Below are 21,612 nucleotides of genomic sequence, written 5' to 3' on the forward strand. Positions count from 1 at the left end.
TCACCTATGAATTGTCTAGCAAGTTTTGGTCACAGGATCCAATGTGTGAATGGTTGTAAAACTGCCTAGGGAGGAGAGACAATGCAGCATTGTAAGTGCTGGGAAGGTGATACCTGAGACCACATGAGGCCATCTATCGCCAGGCCCCCCCTGGGTGGCTCAGATTACAACACAGTCCTTCTTAGACCCATCTATAAACAAGTTTTGAAAAGGGTTAAGCCTGTGGAAAAGCAGATCCAGGTGTGGGATGAGGACAGTGTAAAGATGTTGAAAGGGTGCCTGGAGTGTACATCATGGACCATCTTCGAGGACACTTCATCTGACTTACAATGAACAGACAGAGGTTTTTTCGGGCTACATAGACTTTTGTGTCAGTGCGGTTATTCCAACTAAGACCATCAAGGTGTACCCAAACAATAAACCGTGGGTGACAAAGGAACTAAAGGATATACTAAATGAGAAGAAAAGAGTATTTGCTTCAGTTAGCTTACAGAACAGAAAAGACATACAAAGGAAGGTCAATAAGGAGATCTATAAGGCCAGGTGTCGGTACAGGGATAGGGTACACAATACCCTGGCAGCAGGGAATTCAAGAGCTGCATGAACTGGTATAAAGCAGATGGCCAATGCCCCCTTTAAGACAGGGAAAATAATTGGTAAATGGACTTGTACTTGTATAGCGCTTTTCTAGTCTAGCTGACCACTCAAAGCGCTTCACTACATGCTGCATTCACCCCACTCACACACATTCATACGGCACGTCTTAGGATATAACTACGTGCTTTCTAAGCATTCACACCCCCAATGATACACTGGGGGAGCAACGTGGGGTTCAGTGTCTTGCCCAAGGACGCTTCGACATGTATCCTGGGGAAGCCAGAGTCGAATCACCGACCTTCCGATTGGTGGGCGACTGCTCTTACTCCTGAGCTACAGCCGCCCCAATTATTATTATTATTATTAATTAACTTTATGGATGACACACCATCCCTTGCTCTGGCCAACAACTTAAATGAACATTTCACCCATGAATCTAATGACAGTGGTAACGCCTGGCAACAGATTGAGACTGTAAATGACAATGCTGGGATGGAGAGCACTTTGACCATCAAGGAGGAGATGGTCCAGCGAGTGTTTGAAAGGACCAATGTACGGAAGAGCCCGGGGCCGGATAACATCGGTAGAGGTAGAGTGCTGAAGCACTGTACGGCCCAATTAAGTGGGATTTTCTGTTCCCTCTTCCAACGCTCAATGGACACCCAGGTGGTTCCACTGCTTTGGAAAACAGCAGTTGTGACCCCTGTAGCGTTCTAGCTATGATATTAATTCTTAAGACCTCGTTTAGAAATAGGGCACCACCCACCATTTATGCTGGCAGGAACGTATGAAAATGTTCACATTAAGAGTCATTACTGAAGGTTAGAATCCTCTCCGAATTGACCGGAATTACTTAAGAAACATGAAACACGGATCGATTACATATATATGGTCATTTATTTAACATGGGGCTAAGACAGTACGTATGGTAATGAGGATATAACACCAAATATTCAATTCAAGAGCCCAAGGATAAGAGAGACATGGGACTTAATATTTCTATAGCGGTCTCTGGCTAATTATAGGGATGAGTTTACTGCGTGAATGAAAACTTGGTTATTTTAACTCGGCCCTATTTATTACCAAACCACAGCCGATGCTCCTTGAGAGGTAGACAAGGGTGGACCTTACTTTGAGCAGAATCCAGAGAATTTGGCCGCCGCCTTCCCAGGAGTTTGGATCATCGGATAAGCGAGTCCACGAGCGGAAGCTGGTAGATTCTCTTTCTCCGACGGAATGGTGGCCGTTGTTGCAGCTCAGGATCCTTGGAGCGTGCGGTCCAGTCTCTGGTTCTGGTTCGGCTTGAAGGCACCTGATGCAGTATCTCGTCTCCCCTTCTTGCCGACGGGTGCGGGCAGGTGGCTGAGTGGCTTTTGAGCGGGGTCGAGTCAAAATAACCCCAACAAAGATTGGGTTTTCAAATAAACTTGGTCAAAAAGGGAGATTATTGGTTGAGTCTGCCCCGTGGATTTTGCTTAAGAAATGAGCGTCTCAAAAAGGTAACAAAAATGAGAGAAGTGAAACATTCTAAGTAGAGGGTAAATAAGTGACAAAAGGGGAAAAGGAGTCTAGAGTCTGAAAGTGTAAAATAAACGATAACTGAAACAAACAAAATAAAAAAAAACTATTGAAAAGAAACTAAAGAACTATTGAAAATAAACGTAAAGACTAAAAAAAAAATAATAAACAAGACTAAAAATAAAACAAGACTAGACTCAAACGGCTGTGCGTTTCGATTTCACTGGCGAGGGCGGAGTTTCGTCACTGGTTTATATCCAATGAAATGGAGGGGCTTTGATTCTTAAATGAACTTTTATAAAAGAAAAGTTAATCTCTCTTATCATGGCATCCCAAAGCACATTCAAAGAATACATTAATACTGTACTTATCCCACAGGCATTAAATATGAGCAATGTAAACGTGAATCAGTAGACATGTTCAAACAAGAGATGACGTGAGTGACCAATAAAACTGAAAATGTATTATTCACACGGTTCATTGACTGACGGTTATTCCGTCGGTTGGACCTCCAGTTCATTGTAACACACACACATTTAATTGGCACTAATGCAGTAGTCACCATATTATAAACAGGAGAATAAAATACAGAATTATTTTAATCCCAAGATTCGCTGTCACGATCTGTAGATGGCGCTGTGGTTCCACAGCACGACGGTCGGGTCCTACGGCGTGATATTAACTTTCCTGGTGTTTTACGTACAGCGTCGTGGAAAGTCTTAAAGTGATGCTTGAGCTGTGCTTTTTCGTATTCCACGGGCAGTAGGTAATTATGAGGCATATTGGTAACAGATTCATTAATTTTAGATTAATTCATTTATCATTCATTAATCCATCTGAAACTGGCTCTGAAGTTTTCCCTTTATTTCCAACTGTTGTCCAGATGGTGGGTGTCACATCTTAATTTACAGCTCTTTAGATAAGGATGGTAATGTTCTCTCTTGGTATGCAGTCTACTGAGCTATCTGGTACCAAAAGGTGAGGCTGTGTTTATCCAACTCAGTTCTGGCAGGCCGAGCAGATGTTAATCTGACTCCAGAATCTTTCAAAGGTGGAATGTCCTTGTTTAGAATGTTGTTTTCACTCTGTTTCTCATGATTGTAAATTAAGGGGTTTGTTATTTTGATACCACTCCTAACAGATCAAAGCAAAAGAGTTCCTTTGGGTCTCCCCCCTTTTACTGGTTATCACGAGTATGCTACACCCCCCTTCCAAAGGTCTCCCATCCATCCTCATCCAAGGATTACAGGCCCATTGTCCTCACCTCTCTTTTAGTTAAATCACTTGAGCGGATCATAAAAACTCACATCATAAATTCCTGTAATCATGCCCTTGACCCTCAACAATTTGCCTATAGATTTGGGAGGGGGACAGATGATGCCATTGTAGTGCTGTTAAACTATTTGTATACACATCTGGAGGGTTGCTAAACACATGCTTGAGTTTTATTTGCATCATTTTCATCAGCATTCAATACAATACACCCACACATTTTAGCAAACAGACTTAGGGATAACTTCCAGCTGAAGCTCTACATTAATTATTTGGATCTTGGACTTCCTGAGTGGGCGGCCACAAAGAGTGAGGGTGGGGAACACATTATCTGGGGTCCGCTTCACTTCAGTTGGGACACCACAGGGTAGTGTCTTGTCACCATTACTATACATACTGTACACGGACTGTTGTCGCAGTAGGTACCCTGGACATCATATCATTAAATTGGCAGATGACACTGCTGTGATCAGTTTATTGGAGCGAGACGAAACTGTTCATGGTCCAGTGCTGCAGGAATTTGTTGAGTGGTATTAAGCCTCCCAAATGCAACTGAATACCTCCATGACCAAATAGTTAATCTTTGATTTTAGACATGGGGCTCGCTCACCGTCTCTGATAAATGGAGAGGAGATAGAGATGGTGTCGGAGTATAAATATCTTGGTGTTAATATTGACCACAAGCTACCATGGGATCAGTGTGCTGATGCTGTGTTTAAAAAGGTCCAATTATTTTAATATTGATAACAAAATTCTGACCATGTTTTGCAAGTCTTTTATTGAGAATGGTCTATCCTACTGTATTGTATGTTGGTATGTCACCCATAGGAAAAAATTGGGGAAGGTTGTTAAAACCTGTGGAAAAATCATTGGCAAGCAACAGGTAGACATGTACCAACTATATCTAACCAGATTACAACAGAAGGCAGACAGGGTTTCCATGGACACAACCCATCCACTTTCAGTGGAATTCATGCCACTCCCTTCTGGTCGTAGATACAGATACCCTAATGTCAGGACCAACCGAGCAAAAAACTCTTTAATTCCAATGGCAATAACCCAATTAAATGAGATGTGGGGAGAAGTACGACTAGAACAATATTAGTAGCACTGCATAGCAGTTTCATTTATTTATGACACATAGGCTTCTAGGGAAGTGCAATATACTCCTTACTGTATTTGATTACTGATGTGTGTTTGTTATGTATTGCATAAATAGTGCTGTTGATTTAGAGAAATTTTTGTAGCACTGCGCAGTAGTAGTAGGCCTTCTAGGGAAGTGCAATATCCTTCTTAATGTACTTGACATGCATGTTATTAGATAAATAGTGCTGTAGATTTATTTATGACATTTGGCTTGGTAGGAAAGGGTAATATGCTCTATTTTAGTATACTATATCTATTGATGTGTGTATGTTATGTGTATGTTTATGTGTTAGACATATAGTGCTGTAAATGTCTGGTTCAATGTCTGTTTATCTGTTTATAGATTATATGTCAATGACTGTACTGTAAAACAAATTGACTCGGGGACATTAAAGTTTTCTAAGTCTAAGTCCTCTTTCGTTCAAAGATGTTTTTCCAGTTTAACATAGATGGCTTCCCTGACTCCTCTTTCAAATCATCTCTCTTCTCTGTCCAAAATGTGTACATGTCCTGAATGTGTCTTCCTCAATGTGGACAGCACAGTCCAAAAAAGGCAACTTGTGCTTTTGCATCTTTCCTTGTGAACGCTGGAGAGACAGTGGCGTTCCTCTAATTTCGAAGAGTCTCAATTAGTCTGGAAAGATAGTTTAATAACGTATAAGAAAGCACTTCGTAAAGCTAGAACTGCTTATTATTCATTATTGATAAAAGAGAATAAGAATAATCCCAGGTTTCTTTTAAGCACTGTTGCCAGGCTGACAAAGAGTCTGAGCTCTGTTGAGCCATGTATTCCTTTAACTCTCAGCAGTGATGAGTTCATGAGATTCTTCATCAATAAAATTGTTTCTATCAGAGAGAAGATTAATGGAATCCTTCCCACTATTATCACTGATGTATCATCAAGTAGAGCAGCTTTAGAAGTATCTTTTTAACCTGATTTGTATTTAGACAGCTTCTGCCCGTTGATCTTTCTGAGCTAACAACAGCAATAGTCTCTTCTAAACCATCAACTTGTATGTTAGACCCAATCCCAACCAGACTGTTCAAGGAGGTTTTCCCCTTAATTGACACTTCCATATTGGATTTGATCAATCGGTCTTTGTTGACAGGATATGTACCTCAGACTTTTAAAGTTGCTGTAATTAAACCTTTACTTAAAAAACCTACTCTTGATTCAGAAGTGTTGGCTAATTATCGACCTATATCCAATCTCCCTTTTTTGTCTAAAGTTCTTGAAAAAATAGTTGCAGTTCAACTTTGTGATCATTTACATAGAAATAATCTGTTTGAAGAGTTTCAGTCAGGATTCAGAGTGGGGGGGAGCGGGGGGGCGCCAGTGAGCAATGGTAGGGTAAGCTGCACCTCCAGATAGCTCGTCAAAAATCAGTTTAAAATTGAATAAAAACACAAATTTATTGAACGCTATCCACTTTATGAAAAACATAAACGCAGCAGGAATCGACAGAGCACAATATTCTGCTCAGTTTTCACAATGGTTAAACTGAAAAGTAAGAAGAACGAGTCACCCGAGGCAGGTCCAGACGCCTCGAGCATGCCGGACTCGGAGGCACCAGAAGCTGATGACAGGGGTGTGGATGAACCCTCTAATAAGACGGTACTCAAGGCCATCAGTGCTTTAAGCACACAGGTGTACCGAATTAAATCAGAGGTCTGTGCCACCATAGAGAACCGCATCACAGAAGTTTCTGCTACCATCAGGGGCGAGATTTCATCACTAAATGAACAAGTCCAAAGGTCTATTTCGGAGTTGAGAGGCATGTCGGTGGTGCACGAGGCTCTGAAAGAGCTAGAAGAATGCGCTTCAACCCACTCTGACATGCTTTCCACACTGCAATCCACAGTGGATAATCTGACAACGAAAGTTAAGCACCTGAATGAAAAATGTGAGGACCTCGAGGTGCGCTCCAAAAGGAACAATATCAGGATTATAGGAATACCGGAGGGAAAAGAAGGACCACGGCCCAGAGAGTTCATCGCGCATCTCCTGGCCGAAGTGCTATCTCTGCCGGAGCAGCCGCTGATTGACCGGGCACACAGGATAAACCGCCAAAAGCCGAAACCTGAAGACACCCCGCGACCCTTCATCCTAAGGCTGCATTATTACCATGTTCGTGAGGAAATACTACGCAAGGCCACAGAAAATAATAACCTGGAATACCAGGGGCGGAAAATATTAATATTTCCGGATTTCCCCCATTCTGTGGTCAAGAAGAGAGCTGCATTCACCAAAGTTAGAAGAATGTTACGAGGAAGATCGGACGTCAGGTACGGACTGTTCTACCCGGCCAGATTGATGGTGACGCACGGAGGAGTGAAAATGTCCTTCACCGACCCGAAGGAAGCTCAAGATTACGCGGAGAAACACTTTGGACAGCCACAATAGACATCAGCAGTGAAATGGATACACCGGGCTGCCCGACTGAGTGGGTAGCGAGCTGCATACAGACATTCATATCCCAGAACGGAGGGGATCGAGAGGACGCTGACCGCCGGTGAGACATCTTTTTTTTCTTTTTTCTTTTCCTTTTTTTTCACTCTCTTGTCCCGCTCTTGCCTCTTTGCCCCTCACTTGTTTGTTCATCGAAAGAGTGGTAGCCCATCTTTCTGAATGGCATAATATGTTCTGTACAGGTGAACCGCCCCTGTAATTATGCATACTGGTTTAATTCCCCAGAATCTACGTTGGGACTGTGTTACACCTGAATTGTCTTCATACTACAATGAAAACGTTTTTGTTATTTTCAAATCTAAGAAATTTGACTAGCTATCTATTTTGAGAAGTTAGAGTTACTTAAGTTAACAAAGGTTAACAGTAACAGCTCAGGGAAGTAAGTTTTTGATTAGAGTCTTATTTTGTATTTATTTTTATCATTATTCTTATTACTTTTTGTAACACTTCCCAAAGTATTCTCGGGCTATACCTTTTGTTGGTACTGGCTAGAAATGTCTTTGTTTTTTGTCTGCTCAGTTTGTTCTAGGGGGGTTTAAGGGAGTTTATGGAAAGGGAGAGGGAGGGATGGGATCTAACCGTCTAGCTATTGTAAAATCACAACTTGAAGGTGGACTAATTGAATCAGATTTTTACTCTGCCTCTGTCTGATATGTCAACACAAGATGATCTGAATACAAGAGAGAGGAGAGGTCTAACTTTAGCCAGCTGGAATGTGCGTGGACTTAACAACCCGGTAAAAAGAGGTAAAGTCTTTGCCCATCTTAAATCATTAACACCAGACCTGATATTCCTACAAGAAACTCATTTGAAAAAGGACTCTCATATTAGATTAAGGTGTAAATGGATTAATAATATTTACCACTCATCTTTCAATGCTAAAGCGAGAGGTAATAAGGGACATGGTAAGGAAAGGCATTCCTTTCATCCACAAAGACACAATATCTGATAAGGAAGGTCACTTTTTGATTGTAACTGGGGAAATATATTCTACGCCTCTGACCTTGGTGAACTTATACGCTCCGAACATAGACAATCCATCTTTCTTTCAGAAGGTGATGTCTCTTATACCAGACTTGTCCCAAACTAATTTAGTTATTGCAGGGGACTTCAATTGCATGTTAGATCCGTATTTGGATAGGTCTTCCGCTCGTAGAATAGAGAAAAGCAATTCAAGTATCTTTCTTAATACATTTATCAATAATAATAATTTGTCTGACATTTGGAGAGTCGGTAATCCGTCTGGAAGGTACTACTCCTTTTACTCTGCAAGGCATAACTCATACAGCAGAATAGATTATTTTCTCATAGATGCTAAACTGATGCCATATGCCATGAATGCGAAATACCACAATATTCTGATCTCCGACCAATGCCCCCTCACGTGCACTTTGAATATTTTAAACATGGCAAAGCCACAGACGAACTGGAGACTAAACCCTCTTTTATTAACCGAAAAAGAGTTTTGTGATTATTTAAAAGTTCAGATATCCCTCTATTTTGACACTAATGATAATTCAGAAACAACCCCTTCTACTCTCTGGGAGGCATTTAAAGCTTTTCTTAGAGGCTCTATTATTTCATTTGAAGCATTCAGAAGAAAAAAGAACAAAGCCAGGTTGCTTGAACTTGACAACCAAATTGATCTTCTAGATAAAGAGAATGCCCAGACTCCTTCCAGTGACAAAATTTCAGCTTTAAAATATGAATATAATAAGATACTCTCGGCAAGGATTAGTAAGGCATTTTTGTATACCAAACAGAAATATTTTGAGTTTAATGACAAGCCACATAGACTCTTAAGAAGTCGAAGAAGTCAAAAAAGCCATCACTTCACTTAAAAGCAACAAAGCCCCAGGCCCTGATGGCCTTCTGTATAAAAGCTGTATAAAAAATTTAACGAAACTCTCTGTCCTTATCTATATAAGGTGTTTACTCAAGCTCACACTGATGGTGTCCTACCTCCTACCTTAACAGAAGCAGTCATTACAGTGATTCATAAAAAGGGTAAGGACCCAGAAGAGGTTGGCTCTTTTCGTCCCATTTCCCTGTTAAACCAAGATGGGAAATTATTTTCTAAAATTTTAGCAAATAGATTAAGCCCCTTCTTAGAGAAATTAGTGCATCCAGACCAGACTGGTTTTATACCAAGTAGAAATTCTTTTTTCAATCTTAGACGCTTGTTTAACATAATGTATGCTACTAACAGACCAAAGGAAGAGTTAGCCATTCTCTCACTCGATGCTGAGAAGGCATTTGACCAAGTTGAATGGCCTTATCTATTTGAAATCTTAAAAAGATTTAATTTTGGTGAGAGATTTATTTCAATGGTGAAACTTCTTTATAACAACCCATGTGCTCAGATACTCACAAACCAAATATTGTCTCCCTGTTTTAATCTACATAGAGGAACAAGACAAGGGTGCCCTCTATCGCCCTTGATTTTTGCTTTAGCAATCGAACCCCTTGCCGAGAGTATCCGCTCAGATCCCTTAATTCATGGTTATAATACACAAAAATCTTTAAACAAAATTTCATTATACGCTGATGATGTTTTGTTATTCATCTCTCAGCCACAAGTCACGATTCCGCAGATACTTGATAAAATCAACACTTTTGGGTCCTTCTCGGGCTATAGGATAAATTGGAATAAAAGCGAGCTAATGCCCGTGCACGTACAGAATAATGCCTGGTTACAGAACCTCCCTTTTCGTGTATCTCCAGAAAAATTTACATATTTAGGGATTCAGATCACAAAGTGTCACTCCCAGTTATTTAAGGAGAATTTCCAACCACTGCTGTCTAAGTTACAGTCAAATATACAGTTCTGGAAGTCCTTGCCAATATCATTAGTGGGCAGAGTCAATGCCATTAAAATTATTTTCTTGCCCCAATTACTTTATTTATTTCAGAGCATTCCAGTGTTTCTTCCTAAATCCTCCTTTAATAAAACAGACATGATTGTGCTCCCTTTCCTTTGGGACTACAAAACCCATAGAATTCGTAAGAAACACCTCTGCAAATCTAAGATGGAGGGGGGCTTGGCACTCCCAAATTTTTTATCATATTATTGGGCCTCACAAATTAGGATTATGGCATACTGGCTGGATAACACAGCAATCCCACCAAACTGGCTCGAATTAGAACAGGAGACATGCCAGCCTTATTCTTTGGGTGCCATTCTCCTGGCACCTTGCACTATTGAGAAGTCTTTATATAATTGCAATGTGATGATCCATAGTGCAGAGCGCATTTGGAAACAAATTAAGTCACACTTTAAGCTGAAACCCATATCTTATGCACTATCTATCGCTAGAAACCCAACCTTTCCACCATCCATTATGGATGATACTTTCAATCTCTGGAGGACTATAGGCATCCATACAATAGGAGACCTATACATTAAAGGTATGTTTGCATCCTTTGCACAGTTACAGAGTAAATATAATCTACCTGGACGTAGTTTCTTTAGGTATTTGCAAATAAGGGACTATGTAAGAACACTTCTGCAAAATCTCAAAAATGAGACTTTCAAAGGCTTGTGTCTTGATCAATGCCTCCGCCCCATGTCTTGCTCAGAAAAATCAATATCTTTTATATATGATATCTTGCAATCTACTAGTCCTGTGAACTCCATCCCAATTAAAACAAAATGGGAGGAAGAACTGGGCACTGAGATACCGGACATTTTATGGGAAGAGAGTTTGCAACACACTCATCGATGCTCCAATAATGCCAGGCAGCGGACGACACGTTGCTTCACAGCTTTGCTCTATGTTCTAAGGTCAAGTTCTTTTGGTCTAATATCTTCAGTTTAATGTCTGAAATACTTAACGTACAGTTAGAGCCTAAACCACTCACTATTATTCTTGGAGTGTCAGATGATATTAAGAAATTAAACAAATCCCAGCAATGTTTCCTCTCCTATAGTCTCATCGTTGCCAAGAAATTACTTCTCATGCATTGGAAAAAGAAAGAAGCACCCACCACAAAGATGTGGCTTAGTGATCTTACTAACACTCTCCATTTAGAGATAATTAAATATACTGTCATGGATAAACTCCCGATATTTGAAAAAATTTGGTCACCTCTCATGCATTATCTCACACCCCGTTGTTATTTTTTGTTGCTGTTTTCTTTGTAATTTATGTATCTGTTTTTTCTTCCCTTTACATGTTTGGCTATTATTTCACTTTCCATTGTTGTGTAAAAAAACAAAAAGAGAGTACTGTATCCTAGCTGCGCACATTTCTATTTGGTATACTGTATACTTATATGTTTGCTGTAAATGTGTAACTCTATAACAACGTGCTCTAATAAAGAATATTTGAAACAATAAAAAAAAAAAGACACACACAGAAACAGCACTGGTGAAAGTTACCAATGATCTCCTCTTAGCCTCTGATAGCAGACTTGTGTCTGTGCTTGTCCTGTTGGATCTCAGTGCTGCATTTGATACGATCGATCACAGCATTCTGTTACAGAGACTTGAACATGTTATTGGGATTAAAAGAACTGAATTAGGCTGGTTTAAGTCATATTTATCTGATAGATTCCAGTTTGTTCTTGTAAATGAAGAATCTTCCTCACACATTGGAGTAAGTCATGGAGTTCCTCAGGGTTCTGTGCTTGGACCAATTCTTTTTACTTTGTACATGCTTCCATTAGGTAACATTATTAGACAGCATGGCATAAATTTACATTGTTATGCCGATGATACTCAGCTGTACCTATCTATGAAACCAGGTGAAACCAATAGGTTGGTCAGACTACAAGCCTGTCCTAAAGACATAAAGACCTGGATGACTCAGAACTGTCTGCTTTTAAATTCAGACAAAACTGAAGTTGTTCTCTTTGGACCTGAGCACTTCAGGGAGAAATTGTCTAGTTATATAGTTACTCTAGATGGTATTTTCTTGGCTTCTAGTTCTACAGTGAGGAACCTTGGAGTTATTTTTGACCAGAATTTATCATTTGACACACATATAAAACTGGTTTCTAGGACTGCCTTCTTTCACCTTCATAATTCCTTATTATCGGGCTGTCCCACATATTCTCTGAAAAGCCTCCAGCTGATCCAAAATGCCGCAGCCAGATTTCTGATGAGAACTAACAGGAGAGATCATGTTTCTCCAGTTTTAGCTTCTCTTCATTGGCTCCCTGTTAAATTCAGAATAGAATTTAAGATTCTTCTTCTCACATATAAAGCTCTTAATGACCGAGCTCCATCATATCTTAAAGATCTCATTGTAAGATATTTTCCTAACAGAGCACTTCGCTCCCAAACTGCAGGTTTACTTGTTGCTCCCGGAGTTTCTAAAAGTAGAATGGGAGGTAGAGCCTTCAGTTATCAGGCCCCTCTCTTGTGGAATAAGCTTCCAGTAAATGTCCAGGAAGCAGACACCCTTTCCACTTTTACGATTAGGCTTAAAACTTTCCTTTTTGATAAAGCTTATAGTTAGGGATGGCTCAGGTAATCCTGAAACATCTCATAGTTAAGCTGCTATAGGCTTAGACTGCTGGGGGACCTCATCTGTCACACCTTTCCTCACTTTGCTCTCTTTTTCCCCCTGTTTAATTTCTCAATTGATTTTATGTACATGTGACATTATTGTGGTTATTAACTTGTGTTTCCCTGTTCCAACAGATATCCTTTGAATGGCGTTATGGTGTTTTTCCCCCCTCTTTTCCCTCTTTTCTGTCTTCTCAAACCCCAGCTGGTCGAGGCGGATGGCCACCCTTCCTGAGTCTGGTTCTGCCATAGGTTTCTTCCTGTTAAAAGGGAGTCGTTCCTTTCCACAGTCGCCACAGGCACGTTCAGGACGGGAGATTGGACTGAAGACAAGTTTCGGTGCAATCTGTTGGTTTCCTTAGCTAGGATATTAATTTTAGAATTGGCTCTATATGAATTCATTGGATTATGATTACAATGAATTGAATTCCAATTGGCTTGAATTGGACTATATTACTTAAGTGCCTTGAGATGACAATTGTTGTAATCTGGCGCTATATAAATAAAATGAATAGAAATTGAATTGAACTTGATGTTACTGTCCACCGAGTTGTTGTGCTCTGTTAGCCCAATTATTTCATTGGAAGCCCAAGAAAAAGCTGGAGAAATATTTTATTAAACAAAGCATTTATTAGTGATCACATGTGAAGTATATTGCAGCGCTGGACTGGGGGTGACAAAGCTCTCGCAGGAAATCCGTCAGCCCGAGCCCCGATATCCGGAAACATTTCATATTTATATTCAGCTTTATCTAACAGAGGTTGTACTCACACTTGACAGAGTATAATTGGTCAGTTTTTAGTGGCCTGAGCAGGCCAACCACTGTCCTCGTCGTGTTCGTTGGATGTTATGAACAATGTGTGTGTTAGAGTGCTGTTTTAGGCGTGTATCTAATATACCAGACCTATCTAATCCAATAGAGATGTTTTGTCTGGCCCAGTTGTTTTGTCTATTTGTCAGTTGTTGCTATGTCATCCTAAAGTCTTGGAACATTCAAGGACATATATTGTGTTTGTATGAGTAGAGTGGAAAAGTACCAGCTAGGTACATAGGTTATTTAGTAAAATATAGAATATGAATACATAATGTCTAAGAACAAAAACAATTATAACATCTCCCCCTTTTTGACATGATTTTATCATGATTATATTATATCATGATTTTATTATAGTAAAACAATTGTAATACGTTAGTTAAACCTTTCTGTATCAGGAGTGTTTATCATGATGCTGGGAACAAAACCTCTTTCCCAGAATAGTTCAACCTTCATTACTCAACTGATCATAATCATTATCAACAGCCGTAGTGATGTATTTTAGACAAAGGTGCCGAATACATGGTGTGCAGCAACAACCACATAATGTTAAAGTAGTCACTGCTACTACTAGTGAAATAAATGCATATGTAATCATTGTTTTCCATTTACCGAATGTTTTGTCTAGCCAGTCGGATAGTAGATTTTTTTGTCCCGAGTGTTCTGTCAGTTCCTCCGACATGGTTCGGATGCCGGAAAGGGCTCGAGTTATGGAGCCATCTGGAGCAGTGTTGTTTGGAATAAACACACAGCAGTGTTGGTAAAACATAGAGCACACACCACCTCGTTCAGCTAGAAGGAAATCCAGAGCCATTCTATTTTGATAAGTCATCAGTGACGTAGCAGCTAAGTTCATGCATGCCTTCTATGGCATCTCTGGTCATGTTGTTCAGTCTTTGAACATTAAAGTGAATACAATTAATTCTGCCCACATTCTTGTTAATAGTCACCCACCAGAATAAGGATGATTCGAAACCTGCTGCAATCTGATTTACTAGTTTATATTCATCAGGTTATCCTCTCGGGACCCCAGTAGCATCTATATAGGTCGGAGAATTCTTGCATATGTCAAATGTATTTCTCCTGTGTCAAATTAAGCGGGGAGTATCATGGTATGCGGTGGACTGCCATAAAGCCACTTCAGATGCTGATACTTTGATGATTTTTATTTGTGCAATTAATTAAGTTATAGTACATATTCCTGACCAGTTGGGAGGGAGTGTGTTCGTTACCACAATACCAGTACATGTCTGAGTGGGCATACTTAAATTTGGTGGCATTACTCCACTTTGTGACATTAATTGTAGTGGCACAGTAGTTATCAGGGATATCACCTACGTTGGAGCCAAAGGTATTAAACCTAGTTAGACAGATGTGATTGGTAGCTAGCTTGGGGGGGGGGGGGGGGGGGGGGGGGGGGGGAATGCAATCTTCTTATGTAGCTAATTTGGCTGCACTCTCTACCCAATACAGCCAAATATTTTCTGGAGTGAAGCCTGTTTCTATCTCCGGGCTTGTTGCTAAGTCATATTTATCAAAAAGAAGCCTAAAGGATCAGTTCCTCTTTCATAAGCTCCTAAAATTTATCTGCCAGCGTCTGATTTCTGGGGGCTCTTCAATGTAAGTGTTAGTGGGTTACAGGATCCCTTATCCCAAGAATGCCTAGGTGTAGCTTTAAATAAGGCTAATCATTTTTTTAGTGGCCCCTGCGTTTGCTCTGGGAGGGTGGTAATCCCAATTTTCTGGGCCAGCGTTAGTTATGACATACCACCAAGAGGGACAGTATGGGTACGTCATGATGTCAGCAATCACACAAATGTATTTCTCTGACCATTCGTACTGTTTTTCGTTCGACCCACATGTTATGACTGCGCACAGATCAAATTTTACCATACCATCTTGTTGCTCAGTAAATTGCAATTGGAGTGGGTTGTTGCCTTTTTTCAGAGATCTTTTAGTTACCTGGTGTGGAGTGGTGGGAAGAGAGGGTATGTCAAGATTACGGTTGTAGTTCTTTGTCACTTGAGCTTTTAATGTCTGACTCGCACAAGACAGGAGAGATGTGAAAATGAGCAGAGTTACCATTATTGTTACTGCTACTGTGGTACTACAGTCTAGTCTCCAAAGTGGTGTTTTTCTTACTGGTTTCATCATCAGTGGTATGTTCAGTCTATGAGTTTTAATCCCCGTAGTCTAATCTTTGTCAGTAAGTGAAGTCAGTCCGAACCTCTGTGTTTTTTCAGTAGGATCTTGAGCGTGAGTACAGTGAGTCTTGTGGATCCAGTTACTCAGTCTGCTGTCAACCATACCTTTAGACAATGTGATGTAACTTCTGCTACCTTGTATCGTCCCATCCAGTGTGGAGAGGACCAGTTAAGTTTGTTGACTTTCCTTAGGAGCCAGCCAGTGAAATATTGTGATCCTGTTCCTTGGTGAGTATTTCTGTAACCTCCTGAGATATACTCATTACCGTGTTGTTTAGCCATTTCACATACTCACACAAGTTTTCATGCTGTAGTAAAACAGGAGATGAGTCTGTTGGTGCAGTTGTAAATGGACAGGGCATTTTTCTCCCAGTCAAAATCTCACGTGGGCTCACATTCATGGTGGAATTTGGAGTAGATGTTATGCTAAATAACACAATAGGAAGAGCTTCAACCCAAGTTAACTGTGTGTCTGCACAGACTTTTGCTAAGCCTTACTTGATAGATCTATTTGCTCTTTCCACTTGTCCTTGTGAGGCTAGGTGATAGACTGCACCAAACTTATGTCTAATTCCAAACATTTTTTCCACTGCTCCGAGTTCTTCATTGGAGAAGTGAGTACCATTATCTGATCTTATCACTTCTGGTACACCAAATCTTGGAATAATTTCTCTTGTAAGCCATTTATTGACTTCTTTTCCTTTTTCAGTTTTAGTAGAAAACTACTAAATGGATCTACACACACTAGAAGATATTGTTTACCTTCAGTCCTGTTAGCTGCTCCCATATCTGTAAAATTCATTACTATTTGTTTCCATGGAGCATGTGGTACTGGGAAACTACCCAGTGCTGCTTTGAGAGAGACTTTTGGATTAAAGTGGTTTCAAATGTCACATGATTGCACAAAATATTTTATTGTGTCTTTTAGGTGGGGGTGCCACCAGTGTTGTGAAATGAACGCTGTTACTTTTGAGCTAGCACAGTGAGCTCTACCATGTGCTTCTTGACAAGTTTAGTAGTCCAGCCAGAGCTACTATCTTGCCTTCATGATTCCTCCAGAGCCCTGTGGAATCTTTTTTTGCTCCCTTCTCGTTCCATGCTTGCTTTTCAGATGGTGCAGCTGCTTCTTGAAGTTCTCTAATGTTTTGTATACATAATTCTCGTTGCGATTTATCCTCCATTGTTTTCTGAGACATTTTGTTACGTATACCCTGCTCTTGCTTTTGCTGCCATATTTGCCGCATTGTTGCCTCTCGCTACTCTACCATCTCCCTTTTGATGTCCTCTGCACTTCACTCTAGCAACTTGTTTTGGTTCAAGTAGGGCATAATATAGTTTGAGTAGTTGATTTAGGTGTTTAACAGGGGTGCCTGCCGAGGTCACAAAGCCTTTCCTTTTCCAGTGACACATGTCCACATGTACAGCCTGAGCAGCGTATGCTGAGTCTGTGTAAATGGTCACAGTTTTGTGTTTTGCTAAACAGCATGCTTCAGTTATTGCAACTAATTCTGACATTTGAGCTAATGCCGGTTGTGGAATTATTTGTGCATCTCGTGTCTTCAATCCATCAGATGTGTCTTCTACAACAGCATATGATGTCACTAACGCGCCATTTGGTGCATGATGACTATCTCTGTCGCAGTATAATGTTATTTGAGCATTTTGGATGGGTTCTCTGTGTAATGTAGAGTGTAGCTGTATTTCCTTGTCATTTTCTGCTACACAGTCACAGTCTTGTGTAGTATCCATCTGTGAGGCCATATTAGCTCCTGTGTGGGAAAAGTGGATGTGAGGTTTATCGAGCAGTTGTTGTAGGCCTTGGTATCTTTGTGCTGATAATGTGAATGAGTTGGAGTCTAGACATGCTTTCACTCCATGTGTAGTGTGCACAATGGTCTAATTATTCATTGTAATATGCAAGGTTTTCTGTACTGCTTTTTCTATAGCAGCTACATGCCGGACACATGTAGGATGGCCTATTTCCACATTATCTAATTTAGAGCTGTAGTACATCAACACTTTTCTGTCTAATGTGGTCCTACTCTCCCCCTTTTGATACAGTACGGCATTGACAAACCCATCTTTTTCATCAACATCCAAATGAAACGGCTCGGAGTAGTTTGGAGCATACAGGGAACAAACCGCAGACAAAGCAGTTTTCACCTCAACGAAAGCTTTGTCAGCTTCAACTGTCCACTGCAGTGGAGATTTGTAGTTTTTGTATCCTGCTTGCGTTATTAGTGCTCACAAGGGTGCTATCAAACCGGAAAAATTTGGGACAAAGTTTTTGCTGTACGTTACTAGCCCCAGAAATTGCATCAGTGATTTCACTGTGGTTGGTTTGGAGTGACTCAGGATGTCTGTTTTCTGTTCATTAGTCATATGCACACTGGATGACCAAATGATACGGCCCAAGAAAGTCACCTCCCAATATGGAATTTGGATTTTGTGACTTTAAACCCACACTTTGCGAGATGACGTAAAACTATCTCAGTGGCCGTCATAATAGAATCTGAGTCTGGAACTGCCAAAAGAATATCATCAACATACTGGAGAAGGGACACACATTGTGGTAGTGTCAGAGTTTTTAGTTGTTGTTTTAGGACATGATTGAAAATAGAAGGTGCGTCGATAAAGCCCTGCGGCAGACGAGTATAAGTGTATTGTGTACCCTCGTATGAAAAGGTAAACATCTGTTGAGAGTCCTTATGCAGGGACACACTCTTCAGTGTGCATTCTTCAATGCATTAGCCAAGTCAATGCAAGAGAAGAAGTGTTGGTCTGGTGCAATACCATTTAACATAGTGTATGGATTTGGCGTGTCATAGTTAGTGGGGACATCAAGAAGTCCCACGTCTGTGGGTCCAGTAGACCACAATGTGCCAAACAGACTGTCTAGCAATGCCTGTGTGTGTGGGTGATCAGTGTTTTCTCTGCCATGTGTTCAGGACACATGTAGGTCTGTGTGAAAGGCGAGTAGCGAAGATTTTTGTTCTGTGTAGGGCTGTGATCGCATAGCAGGAGGAGGTGCCTGCTGAGACATTTGTTTAGCTTGAGCTTTGCTCTGATTTACATCTCATGTTGCCTCTTGTGCCTGAAGGGAAACGAATTCCTTCTTCTTCTGTTCCCGTTCTTTGATTTCATTATCAATGTATTGAGTGACATGGGCTGCCCATACTACATCAAGTCAAGTTGGTTAATCCCACTACTTGTTTTAGTGTGGATTGCACGGAGGGAGACAGTGATGCTTCCACTGCTCCTCTAAAAAGTATCTATGTTTATGTTGTTTATGCATTTTGGCAGACGCTTTTATCCCAAGGTAGGCATGTAGGGGATATGAACTCAGGTCTCCCACATGGAAGGTGGCAATCATACCACTGCACTATCCAGTCCCTCAAAGGTGTCACCAATAGCTGGATCTTTACCAGTTCTATCCTACCGTAGCTCTCTTACTCTGAGTAAATTGGCTGCCCCTCTCTCATCTGCATTAGGTGGCATTCACAATTCAGTTAACCTCATGTGTATGGGGAACCATAACAAGTGCACAAGATGCTGTAGGGGCATACTGTCTAGGGCCGTATCAGTTTGGCAACGTTTTTCAATTTCTGCCAGCATGCCCAATGATGTGCATGAGGCGAACACTCGCCTGAAATCGCCTAGGGCAGGGAGTACTCCAGCACCCCCCCCCCTTTATTTATATCTGGTGACTGAGATTTAATCATTACAGTGTCTTGCAAGGAGAATGGATTGTACGTGGTGGTAGTGCGACCATCACCGGTGGTTGCCGTTACGAATGGCATCTGATGATGACTCTGACGGGTGTCTGTGCAAGAGTGAATATTACCACTGTCTGGTGTCTGAGTAGAGACCTGTGGCAGATTAGGACTGGTAAGTACAATTTATCCACTCACATGGTCGGTTTTGCTCCAATGCAGAAGTTAGGCCGCGTACAAAGGGACCACCACATGCAGCCCCTGATTTATTCATATAGACAGGTTCAGATGGTGTTGCCCTGGACCGGGTTTCTAGTGACTGTGATTCAAATTAGTCAGTTGAATCTTCGGAGATTGGTGGTTCTACTAAAGTACTAGTGTTGAATGGATTAGTGTGATGTTACGCCATGTCATTCAGGTGCTCTTTTCCCTGTGTTTGTGCATGATTATCCCTTGGGAATGAAGCTGTTTGCAATATGCCATTTTTGATAACCACTAATTTACTCATTATGAGAGGTGTATTCTGGGTGTTGGTTCTTACTCCTGAAGTAATAGGTTTAGTTTGGGGCATCTGTTTTTGGAGAGCATCCAATAATCTGCGAGGCAACGTTGTCTGTTCCTCCTTGGTTGCACTTATGTTGGGCAGAGGCGTATTATCTTCCAGTGTAGTAGGATGTGTCCCTGGAGAAGATGACGTTGTGTCTGGCACTTGCTGAGGCAATTGTGCAGAGGACTGCGTCTGAATAGACAAATTAACTTCTCCTAAAAAACACTGACAGTTTGCAAGAAATGTTACTGCTTTTTTCTCATCTTTTTCTGCCCTTGCTTTCTGCAATAAGCCTGCCTCCTGTTGCTTTGCTGTTGCTTGATTCGTACTGCCTGTTGCTTGTTTTGAAAACATAGAGAAATCACTCAGTTTCGGTGGAACACTTTCACACCCTCCAAACATTCCTTTCCCTTGCATTTCTCTCGTCCAATTTACAAATCTATCTGTCCCTCTTGTTTGTCTTCCCTTGGGACTTTTTTCTGCCATCTAGTAAAGGTGTCAAATAATACCGACCCAATTGAGCCGGGTTTACATGTTTTCCACTTATCAACAATGGTTTGTGACATATTCAGATGTTTTACACGTGTTAATCAGAATGGGTGAATGGCGCAATGCCCGAGTGGGGGACCCGACCAAGAAGCTTCTACACAGAATCTTTGTGTGCTTGATCTCTGGGGGTTCTCCCTGTTACGGTTTATGTTCTGTTCCATGTCTTGTCTCGTCTTTTCCTGTTTTAATTTGAAAAAGCACTGACCTTCCCCTCTCGTTTCAGGTATCTTGCCCTTCCTCCCGTGTCAGGCATCTGATTGTCTTCCCTGATTCCCAAGTGTTTTCACCTGTTCCCCTTGGTCCTTCATGTGTTCAAATAGTCTGCGTTTCCCTTGTCTTGTGCCAATATGTTGTCTCTTCCTATGAGCATCATTACCAGCCATTTGTCTTGTTCCTTGATCCATAGATTCCACGAGTAAGCGATCCTCCTGCAGAGCTATCTTGATTAGTAATTTATTCTTATCCCTAGTCTTAGTTTATTTATTAACACGGTAAGTTTCATAGCTTTGTTTTTCCCTCCGTTTTAAAGGAGTGATTTTTCTTTGTAACTTTTCATAGTCGCCTCCGTTAAAGGAGAGTTTCATAGTACCTCTGTTTTGTTAAGAGTGCATCTTTTGTTTCAATTCGCCTCTTTAGGAGAGTGTGTCTTTGTTTTGTTAAGTGTTCTTGGTTTTTCTGTTTCTCTCCCAGTTTGGAGAGATTTGTTTTGTAACTTTCATAGCTGCGCTCCTCCTCCACGCCATAGTTACTGAGGAGAGCGCTTGGGTTTTTCATAGCCATTTCTTTGCTCTGCAAGTAAATAATAAACCCTCTTGGAATCCATACGACCCTGCGTCTGTGTCCTGAGTCCCCTGGTAATTGACACATTGGTTTTAATTCACCAATCGCTGTAACACCCGAACTGAATTCCCCCTTTTTTCTCGTCCAATGCCCCCCTCTTTTACAGAACCACTTCAGATCTGTGTCAGTGTAGGAATTCTCGATCAGTCTCGACTGCTCGATACACTTCCACCAACACAGTAAAATATCAACCAAGTAGCAAACCACCCCACATTTTCATGAAAAATAACAAACTTAGCCCTGTGTCCTTATGCAGAGATAAATACTTAATTCATCAAAAGTACAAAACCACACTTAATTACAATCAAACCGCCTCATTGCGAACTTTTTACAGTCAAACCTCCACTTGTGGATTTGTTTTACAGTCAAACCGCCACTCGAGGGAAAATTATAGACCAACTTGCCCGCACTTGCGGGCTACTTAATTATG

Source organism: Leuresthes tenuis, unplaced genomic scaffold (assembly GCF_036924035.1).
Source record: "Leuresthes tenuis unplaced genomic scaffold, fLeuTen1.0.hap1 SCAF_1, whole genome shotgun sequence".
In the NCBI taxonomy this organism is placed as follows: domain Eukaryota; kingdom Metazoa; phylum Chordata; class Actinopteri; order Atheriniformes; family Atherinopsidae; genus Leuresthes; species Leuresthes tenuis.